At 31.5% G+C, this 11,936-nt stretch overlaps 1 protein-coding gene across 2 annotated transcripts in view; it reads right to left on the bottom strand.

The window, feature by feature from the left end:
* LOC108738684 (elongation of very long chain fatty acids protein AAEL008004) overlaps window positions 1–11,936 on the bottom strand; it is a 64,140-nt gene that overhangs the window by 19,574 nt on the left and 32,630 nt on the right. Inside the window, exon 1 of one of the 2 annotated variants that reach the window (XM_018472212.1) lies at window positions 5,737–6,009. The exons of the other annotated variant lie outside the window; for it this stretch is intronic. The gene's annotated coding sequence lies outside the window, so the exon portion shown is untranslated. Of the gene's footprint in view, window positions 1–5,736; window positions 6,010–11,936 lie in introns of those variants that run through there. 2 annotated transcript variants of the gene reach the window in all.

The raw sequence follows: 11,936 nt of genomic DNA on the forward strand, positions 1-11,936 counted from the left end.
AGAGCATCAGGTACTTTAGATTTTTTTTCGAGCGACCTTCTAATATTCATATTAATATTCCACATATTGTTTTTCTTTTATTTAGTAAAATAATCGATGAAAAAACACTACGAGATGAACTAAAAATCAAACAATATTTAAATAAACATTGTTCCAAATTTTAAACTGAAACTTCCAAAAGCTTATTATTTTTTGGTCTACGAAATTACATCGTAACTACAAAAAAAAAATTAAATAAAAAACATCGGTTTTTGGCGATTTTTGTAATCTTAAAAAACTTGGAGCGACTTCTTAAAAATTTTTCTTGAGCTGTCTTTTGGAGAGGGTTCTTAAAACATCAATAACTAATATTTTTTAAGACGAGACTGAAAAAAAAATTATCGTCTTTTTTCCGCCACCCTAATGCACAAGTAAAAGGCAATTACTAATGACTTCTTTTCTAACCAAAAGGCTAGTTACTATCAGAAAAATTTATACGCACTGTCCTTTACCGGTTAAAAAGCATAAATAATTTATGTTGTAATTTATATCTGGAAGCGAAAGTAGAACGAACGCGCTTCAGTATCAACTTGGTAGGAATTATAACCATAATAGACTTATTATTATTATTATAGCATGATACTGATCGTAAATAACAATTAGAAATAAATTTGCGCCAAAATGGTACCTGCTGTTTCGCAAACCTTGGTCTTTGCAATGTTTACTTCACATGTGTTATCAAACAGTTGATTAATAAAATGAAAATAAAAGTGAAAACCATGCAAACAGGTTTCTGGGTCGACGATTGCTTCTGGTGAAAATGCCAGAAGTTTGTGGGTAACATCCTAATTGAAATTAACATCATGTACCAACATTATCTCTTACATATGTTGGCAATTAATACAAAAAAAAAACAGTGTCATCGCAATTAAGAATTGCGATTGTAGGTGTGAAATTGATTGTGACAATTATTCGTGTTCAAAAAAATATTATATGCATATGAAGAAAAATGTCAATATGCCATTACTACAAAGAAATCCTTAGGCTAAAGCCTGTTATAAAATTAGCAAAAAAAGTTAGGTATATATACGTTGGTTAGGTTAGGTTTTAGACAGGCTGAAATTTAAATATAATAAATTTAGTTTAGTAGCTATAACATTTTAGGAAAAGGTATACAACTTTAAATAATTTTAATTTATATATAATTATAAAAAATATGGGTAACAAAGGTAAATATGCACATTAAATAAATAGGCACACTAATTTGAATTTCAATAATTCTTTTGTTTTTGTCTTATTCATTTTTAAATCAACAATTGTTTCAAATTTATTTCGGTTGTTTAATGACTTATTCATATAAAAGTGAAATATTATTATGCTTGAAAATTGAATAAAAAAGGATATTTAACAATCTTGAATAATTCAGCATTGTTATTTTGTAACAATTGTAAGTAACACCTTTTGTCATAAGTATTTATGTATGCATGTAAGGAATACTCTGTATTATTACAGTTTTATGTCGTATACCGTAAATAATATTTTTAATGAAACTGTTTACATTATTGTCTCACAAAAGGAAGTAATAAAGTGTGCCCATACAGATTTATGGCTTCTATCTACAAGGAAGGTGCACAATTAATAAAGGCAGTTTAATTCATTTTGATTTTAGCGTCGACTGTTGAAGGCCTGGATATTACAACTGATTTAATTATGGTATGATTTACTGAAATCCGTAATGAGAAGGATTTGGGGTATGTACTTGTGTACCCAGTTTCTACTCAATAATTCAACATACATAACCTAAGTTTATCGTTTTGTCTGTGTGTGTATCTATTTATCTACGTGTTAATGCCATTTTCACTTGATGAGTGCGACTGGAACGCGAATTTCAATCATTATAATTCACTATTTCCGTTTTTCTCCTAAAGGATAAACAATTCTCAAACGCCTTCTGCTGGAATTCATTAGCTTTGAACGATATATCTTTAAGAAGCATTATGAGATGCGCTGAAGATCAATTAAATTTTTTTATAATCCTAGCATAATTCGGCAATTTTTGATATACAGTAAGAGTTCCTTATTCATGGTTTCCTTATTCGCGTTTTCATTATTCGCGGGTGAAAAAATTGCAACCCAGTTCCTGTATTCGCGGCTAAAAATTTCATTATTCGCGGATGCAAGCGGTAAATAGAAGAGGATTCGGTGTCATTTATTAAGGGAACTGATCGCAATACACCGCTCGTGCCTACTGTGAATTTTTCCGAAAGTAATGGGTTTCTATTCTAAATATTGTAATTTAACGTTGCGAGATAAATATCTGATTTTTTGTATGGTAACAAAAAAAGGTTCACACTAACTCGGCACGTTTTTAGTTTTCAATAATATGGTCATCAATAGCTTTTACAAGTGCTTAAAGATGATGCTTCTTGTGGGACACGTATTTTCAATAGAAATTAAGAAATTAAAAAATTGCCTTCGATAGGCTTTAAAACAAAACTTTATCTATCTTACTACATAATTTCAAACCTCTGTTCCAAACATTAAACTCATGATATCTAGAACCGATAAGCATGTTTTTACTCTACGACGCGTGTACTACTGAATCCCCTTAATGTATCGGCATCTTTTGACTATGTACTGTTGGTACGTGCCGAGGCAGCTTTTATAAAAGATGTAATCGAGTGGACTATTTTGAAAATTCAAAACAAGAAAAAATCAACAATTTTTTAAACTCTTTCCTAAAGCTGACTATAACGATTAATTTTAATTGCGAATTTATCAATACATTGATTTTATTTTGATACATATTGGTTTCATTTCGGAACATTAGAACGTATCCCCTATGATTCCATGTTAATTGCCATTCCATATCTACGGTTTCTGTATTCGCGGCATATTGTACCCCGCGAATAAAGAGCTTTTATTGTACTGTGTAATGTATTTTGACTCATATTAGTCATCAATGTCATGTTTTACTTTAAAATATGATGAAATAAAAATATCTCGAAGAAATAATGGTTGTCATGAGCAGATATCGTTGCTGCTAGTGGCGGATGTTGTTTTAGTCTTTTTCCGTAGATTCGTAATGACTTTTTAATGTTTTTTCATGTACTTATCTAAACTTTAATAATTTTTTTCAACCTTGCCGATGTTGATAGGAATATGACAATTGTAAAAGTTGTAGATGATATTTCAAACATTACTTACGTTACTGTAAAATGTATACGTTCTTTTATTTTAGCAATTGTTAGTTTTTAACAACATTTGTAGACCACTCTTTACATATACATATGTATCTAAACAGTTTTGGCAATTTTTATATTATCACACAAAACTAATTTTTGTAACTCTCGGGAACGATATTTTTTTCTGGATAAAAGGTACCCTATGTCCTTTTATGTACCCCTGACAATGTGTATACAAAATTTCGTGATGATCGGTTGAGTAGTTAAGGCGTGAAATCGTAGCAAACAAACCCACGTTTGCATTTATAATATTATAATATAATATTAAAAATATTTGTTAACTATTTTTAGATTTACTGGACGCTATACCGTATGCGAAAGTGCGGACTTGGCATTGTGTTATGTGTTCTCACAAATAGTTATAAGGACGGCGGACGCACATTTACTGCTTGTTGGAAACTGCGTGAGACATCCACACGGGCGGATATTCGCATAGTGTAGATACAATTTGAGATTCCTTATGCCAAGGCCCACTCTTTTGCATACGGTATATGTTTACGAATGACTATTGTAATAAAATTAATGACTAGTACTTAATTTATTTTTATAAGAAAGTATTGATATGTGTCCGTTGATTAATAATTCGGTTTTAGTAAGTACCTATTGATAAATTTATTTATGTTTTGCATTTATTAATTGATTATTCTGACTACAAAAAATGGTCAAAGGCCGATAAACAAAATTGTACCTAATCCAAATTCATAAACCCTAATTAATATTCGTAGGAAAACTACTAAATTAGACATTTTTGGTATACGATGTCATATTCATTGTGTTTTACTGTTGTTCTCCGTCAGGCATGAGTTGTGTAAATGGGGAAAACGGAGGCTTTTATACCATAACCTTACCTACCCCCTTTGACTTACTTTATGTTAGTTTCTGTTACAATAAATCTTGAAAAAATAACAACCGATTACGGAAGAATAACACCAAGATTAGGATGTGTTGCTGAAATGCTAAGTCAATTCCTTGACCGTATTAGTCTTTTCCAAAATCACGTCATAATCAATTAATTGCCGGTTTCTGGTAGCCGTTTTGACCCAACATTTTTCGACATTGTTGTGAATTGATATGAATATTTAATAATTCCAAATAGTATCACTTTCTTTTCTAATTCGGACTGCATTCCAATCATTATTTCGTAAGTATTTGTATTAAATTTACATGAACCTAGTAGGATGTCCTTGAAAATAGTGCTTAGAAATCTTTAATTAACAAAAGCTTAGCTGCTTATTCATATATTCTCATTACTAGCATAATTTGAAATCATTAACATTGCTTTGCCGTTTAAATTAAATAAAAAGGGAATTTTGATATTCCTATTTTGTAACACCGGCAAATTGTTTCAGAGAAAAAAAACTGAATGCTAAGAAAAGAAAAGTACCTAGTAAAAACCAAGAGATTTTAATTACGATCGGAAACTGCAATTATCAGTTTCTTGATCGATAATAATTCTTTACATTTAAGGAAAATTTTTGAAATTTTTGAGTTATTTAAGTATAATTTTTTTCATCTAGGTATAATAGACTGTTTGGTTGTTATATAAGTATTTAGCAATGACAACAGATCATTACATAACAGGGTAATTAACCCTCTAATAATTTAAATATCAATTTACTTCAAACCATCACAAACTATTCGAGTTTTAGGATATCTCATGCAACCTAAATGAATGATGATTGTGGCTTAATGATTGATGTAATAAATAAGTAGTTAAATATGTGCTTATAATCAGAATGTATGCCTACAGTATAAGAAAAAGTAATTTGTATGTAATTTTCAATGATTAATAAATCATTATTTATTATAGACTCGAACAACATGATGATAAAGAAATTTTAAAAAATAAATATAAAATTTCATATAAACAACAAGCTTTTACATAACAGACAATAGAATTCATTTTACTAAATTATGCGTTGCATATTAAAAATAAATTAGTAGATGTCCATACTCAAAACAAAGTTTCCAAGAAGCTGAACGTAATTATTTCTCATTTTTAATTTATAAACGTATATAAAATTATTTAGGAGATGTTAAAATAAGAAAAGGCTAGGGATTTAATAAAATGCGGAAAGACAAATATATACCTTAAAATAATTTACCAAAACTAGAAAATAAAATGAAATTGTTAGTTATAATTTCAACAACCTTTAGTTAGAAGTGCAACAGTTATGTATTACTTAAGAAAATATGAAAATTCTGATAAGTACTAATAAAATCTAAAAATTGAAAGAGGACAAATAAATAATCAAAATTTCAAAATAATTAACTTGAAACATTAAAACTCTTGGTTTTAATACGTTCTAGTGTGCAGGCCGATGAAGTAATAAGAGTAATAATTGAAAAAATGTTAACAAAACAATATTTAATTAAATTAAAAAAAAGGTGCTAGGTACTTTCACTTTACAAAAAATAAAAAAGGAAATATCTATGTAAAAAGTGAAAATTTGGTTTAAAATACTATGTGGTTTTTGGTAAAATTTACCACTAGTAAAATACAGCTACTTACTAAATATCACAGGTTTCACTAAAAAGTTCCTTTAATTAGTGGTGCTTTTTCACTGAAGTTCACAGATGCACTAATGTATGAATGTTTACAACATTACTCTTTTGTTGTGCTCGAAATTTTCGTTCAATTTCGACTGCAACTGCAAGTTGTCGATTCGAAACTGACCGACCGATCGGACGAGAACATTCAAAATCAGATCGACGACGATTTTCACTTGATTTACCTGCCGTTGGAAAGCTTCATTAACTCTAAAATAAATTAGTGGCGATCGACGTACTGAAGGAGGAAGTTTATTAAAACGTGGCTATATACGTATGATTATATTTATTGTAGGACGGCGGGTCACCGATTGGCGGGGAGGGAATCTCGATGTAAATTAATCTTACATGTCCATGACGTGATGTTCTGTTGTTGACGTTTATTATTGAATGGGGTTTGTGAATAAAAAAGAATTATGACGTCCTATAGGCTGCGTCAATACAAGGGCGGTTGTACCTACGGTAACGAAAAATATTTGAATGTTAAGAGAAAGCTGTCAAGGATGACTCTTGGTTATTTTTTGGTTTAAGGCAATGGTTTCCAACCTGTGGGGCGCGCCCCCCTAGGGGGAGACTGTTGCAAGGGGGCGCACAAACAAAAAAGGTCGAATAGGTGTCAAAAACACGAATCGGCAAAATAGGTAGATATACGTAATCCACAATCCTCGCCACGAATTTTTAGGTACAAATACTAAAACATCCATCCACATTGTACAGTAGCTGTCTTAAAAACAAATTATCGATCTCGCTTAGTGATTAAAAAGGAACTGAGAACCGCGATTTCTTCAATGATACCACGGTTTGAGAAAATTTTGGCTGAAAAACAAGCTCAACCGTCGCATTAAATTTTTATAATGTTGTAATTATTAGAAAAATTAAGGGGGCGCAACAATTTTTTTTAAAGGGGGACGCAGGTACAAAAAGGTTGGAAACCATTGGTTTATGGTGAAACAGAAATGGGTGTGATATTTATACATAGTGATGATTCAGCCTTAAATGCACACAAAAATTATGTAACTACATATGTATGTTTAAGGAAAAAATCAAAATGACCAATTTTAAGATTGAACACTTCCTTGCGACCAAAGCTCAAAATGTAACATTTGTTTTATAGCTTTCGATGAGTGTAAACAATCAAGCATTCTGTTTCAATTCAGAGGGGTAGATATTAAAAATCGAATACGTAGTACAAGAGAAACTAACCAAATCCTAACCTTATTGGCGTCATCATCATAAGGCCGTCAGTCCTAAGACAGGTTGGACATGCACTTCCATTTCTTCCTATGCTGAGCTAATTTTCGCATATCCCTAAAACTAGAACATCCCACATCCTTAACTTTTTGCGAACAGTAATCTAATCTAGGTCTATCTCTACTCCTCGTAACTCCTGTTTCTGCCTCTAATATATCTTTGACTAGACCTTCGTGCCTGATAAATTGTGAAATTGGGAGAAGAATAGAAAATCATTGATTGATAAAATCGACTTCATAAAAGGGATATTCTCAATTTGATTGTGTTTTTTGGTGTATTTACTCCCTAAGCTGAGCATACAAGATCATCATCATCATCATCATCATCAGCATCTTAAGATCGTCAGTCCTAAGACTGGTTGGAAACGTACCTCCACTCTTTTCCATCCCGAGCTAATCTTCCCATTACCCTTAAACTAGAACATCCCACATCCTTAACTATCTGCGAACAGTAATCTAATCCAGGTCTACCTCTGATCCCCTTAACTCCTGTCCCTAATATGTCTCTAACTAGACCTTCATGCCTGAGAAGGTGTTCCACTAACCTATCTCGCCTACTTTGCATTGATTTCCATAGAGTCCTCCGTTATCCTACTCTCTCTAATACCTCTTCATTTTTAACCTTCTCTATACACGGTATCCCCACCATTCACCTGTAACACCACATTTCGAACGCTTGTAACCTTTTCATTTTCGCTGGGTCTACTGTCCGTGTTTCGCACCCGTACAGTGCCACGTTCCAAACATACACTTTAATAATCTCTTACGAATTTCTATATTAATCGTTTAATTGACTTCATTTTATTGAAGGTGACGTGATCTTCTGGTTTATATCCCTTCCGTTGTAACATATCTAACTTCCTAAATACCAAAAAAAGTTCTGTCAATTACTTTCGTTAATATATGGTATGCAATTCACTATTTGAAAAAAAATATTTACATTATTTAATTATTATACAAAACTATATACATTTTACACATTCTATTACTGAAAGTGACTACCTAAGTTGCTAGTCAAAGAAAGAATCATTTCCACAATCAATTTGTTTCTTAATAATTGTACATTTTATCAATTATAAAAATTTGCCAAATTCGGAATTTAAATTTTACTAGAACGCTTCTATAATTACTTATTACTTAATAACGAAAACAACAGAAACTACCTCTACCACTCTTAACTCATGTTTCTGCCTCTAATATGTCTCTGACTAGACCTTCATGTCTGGGAAGAGAAGAAAAAGACATACGACACCTTTTATCCAGAAAAAAATATTGTTATCGAGGGATAGAAAAATGTGGTAGATTTTACGTCTTAACCACTCAATCGATTATTTATCATCAAATTTTATAGATACATTGTGAGGGGTACAGAAAACGAAATAGGGTACCTTTTATACAGAAAAAACATACTATTTTATGTGGTCGTCGACCATGTTTGATACGTATTTAGAACGCGAGAGAAGCTGCTGATAAATGCTAGTTGTAATATAATTTCAGTATTTCTTTTTACAAGCATTTTTTCCACTTTTTTTATTTCAATCGGTGAAGAATTAACCAATTAGAGAAATCCATAGCAACCAGCATTGGCGCCTTCTGTTGGAAGAACAAGCTAAAGGATGTCCCATTGAAGAAACTCTATCAATTTTTGCAATAACCTAAGTCGTCCCATCTCGAAGAACAAATTTAAATTAGAGTTTTTTTCTTCTTCCGTTAAACGCGCAATTAGAATTCATATATAATATAAATTATGCGTTAAATATTTTAATACAAAACAATAAACTTTTTAGAGGTCATTGACTTACTTAAATGCCAGACAAAATTTGTTTAAACATAGGAACTTCATCTCATTAACCGTTATTAAGTGATAATTAGGACTAATAATGTCTTTAGAACTATATGTAACATTCGATTACTGGGGAGAGCTAATAGATTCCAGTATTAGTTATTTCAAAGTCAGAACCTAATCATTTTATCCTTTCCCCGATGATATATTAACATTTTTTTTTAAATTAGAAGCAACCATAAGGGGTGAAATGATATGAGATGTTATGTACCATGTGTTAATGATGATGCTGTTATGTAACACCGACACCTGAGGCATGGTACCTTAAGAATACGAAAGGCATTAAGAAAGTATAAAAAGGTTTGCATAATATGCTGTAGCTCTTTAGTATTCTTTTTTTCTTTGAAATCGTTAGAAAAACGTCAATCCTCTCTTTAATTTACATTTTTATATATGTGTTATTAAGTATCCAATATGACAATAACGATGTGACATATTGAAGTACTTTTCTAATATTAACTTAATAGTTGTGCAATTACTTTTTGTTGTAGTAAATACTAAAAATAGTTAACTGAAATGTCACCTTATATGAGGCGATGGAAAAAACATTCTAAATTAATTAAAAAAAATTGGAAAATTATAGCTTGTAATTATACTTCTACAAAATATTGCATTGGAATTTATATGAAACTTAATGTATTTATGTATTTAAATGCATTTTTTGTATAAACAATGTTAATCGTAATTAAAACGTCTGGTGAAATGTCATTAAGTTTATTACTCCTTTCATCCCATAAAAAGGTAACTGCATATTATTGGAAAGTAAATAGTGACGTAGTAGAATTTAAAAATTGTTTATTTTCTTAATTGGCGTGGTTGAATTCGTATAAGAATATTGCTTCTTAATGAACTGCTAGGTAGGTATTGTGTGTGCATAGACAATTAATATTTCTGTAGGCATGAAGGTCTAGTCAGAGATATATTAGAGGAAGAAACAGGAGTTAGGAGGGGTAGAGGTAGACCTAGATTAGATTACTGTTCGCAAATAGTTAAGGATGTGGGCTGTTCTAGTTTTAGGGAAAAGCGAAGTTTAGCTCAGGATAGGAAAGAGTGGAGGTACGTGTCCAACCAGTCTTAGGACTGATGACCTTATGATGATGATGATGAGGGTAGGAAAATTTAAATATTCTAATCAAAAACGATGAACTTCGTTCCAAAAAATTAACTGAATTTCCTGTATTTTTTAATGTAAAAATGCATCGACGCATAAGTCTTATAAGTTTATTGTAAAATTGTTATAAAAAATAATTTGCAACTCGGTCAATAATAATAGAATTGAGTTAACTTTTTTTACTCTGAGGTTTTGAGATGCGAATATGCAGCCGACGACGGCCTCCAGGGCTCCAGGGACCTAGGTCGACTGTCATACGCGTCGTCTTAAGGAGTTATGTTTTAAATTAATTAAAACTCAATTGAAATTATTGACTAGGGGATCATGTCGTCGATCATCGGGAACAAGGCAAGACTGTCGCCAACTGGATATTCGTGTTCAACGAGCCTCAAAACTCCAGAGCAATAAAATTGGACTTACGATTAGTTCTATTATTATTGATCGAATTGCAATTTTTTTTAATAACAACCTTGCAATGTACTAATAAGGCAGCTTTTTTTATGCACCTATGCATATCTGAAAATTAATTGACAAGTTTGTAGACAGTTTCACGAATTGAATGTAGAAAACTGCATTTCCATTCGATTAACGGTTTCATGATATTTGAGCCTCGACAAAATATCCCTGGACAAAATATTTCCAATACAAATAAAACTAACAAAATATCCCGACAGTGAAATATTTTACTAACACATTAAGAGAAAATACGTAAATTTATTGAATAAAATATAATATATTTTGAAAATAATTCATATTTTATCTTGGGGATATTTTGTCGTGGAGATATTGTCAGAGGGCCAAACAAAGTTCGAAAGTTCAGTGTTTTCTTATCTCGATTATTACTCTAAGTCTAAAGTAATCGTAAATAAACACATAAAGGATAAATATTCAGTGATTGAATAATATCGATGTTCGAATGGTGACCTTCGAAATTTCAACCCCCAATAGCAATGCTCAACACTTAATTGATCCGCTTTTTGCCATAAGTAAATTTAGAGATTTGAAGCATCCGTAAAAGTGTGGAATTGTTATTCTGATTATGAATACAAATCTAAATTGATCTGTAACAAATAACTTGTAGGTATTGAATTTGATCTTGAGAAAATTTTATAAAATTTCCGACCGAGGCTCTTCTGGAGATGCTTTCGATTACACAATCACGACGACACTCTCTTCTTTAAAACAAAGATCTTTCTTTCTCATAAACAATTTGATCCATCCCATTGACATTTTAAGCAGTAACATTATTTAAGAGTCCCCGGGAAGCACTTTGTCTGAAACGATCAATTACCGTTACCATCCAGTTATTTCCAACTATAAAAGAGAAAATTTTAACTGTTCAAAATTATTTCGCCCTGGTAGTTTCACATTATCATGTACACATAATTATAATTAACTTATAGCAATTTACTACTTATTATTGGATTCAATTATATAATATTCAACAAAATCATTTTTAACAAGGATATTAAACAGAACCTAAGGCTCAGTCATCTACAGGTCTGACGAAGGAAGCTGGCGAGCGGTCGCGCAGGTACTTGCTCATTTATGACCTATTTAGGTAAGTCACTTGGTACCGATAAACAACTAAGCTTTCAGTAGGCATAAATTGTAGTATTAATACAGATAAGACACTGGCGTACTAGAAAATAATGTAAAAACATGACTTATCAAAAAGAAAAAATTAACCTATTGCTTTTGTTTTATAGTTAGTTTTCACATTCACTGTCATCGTGGGAATCTTTATCACTGTCACCAACATCAACAATTAGTTCTTCTGTTTGTATGTCTATTACTTACTCATTAATCCCTGCTTTTAAATATTTAATCTACGCCCCTGATAGAAATACTGAAGAATGAGGGCTGCAATCTTTATACCTAAAACTGCCTACTTTTGCCACCGCGCATCCACGCCATTTTAAAATTTCCGCCAGCTTCCAGCGTCAGGCCTGTATTTC

Source organism: Agrilus planipennis, unplaced genomic scaffold (assembly GCF_000699045.2).
Source record: "Agrilus planipennis isolate EAB-ADULT unplaced genomic scaffold, Apla_2.0 scaffold121, whole genome shotgun sequence".
In the NCBI taxonomy this organism is placed as follows: domain Eukaryota; kingdom Metazoa; phylum Arthropoda; class Insecta; order Coleoptera; family Buprestidae; genus Agrilus; species Agrilus planipennis.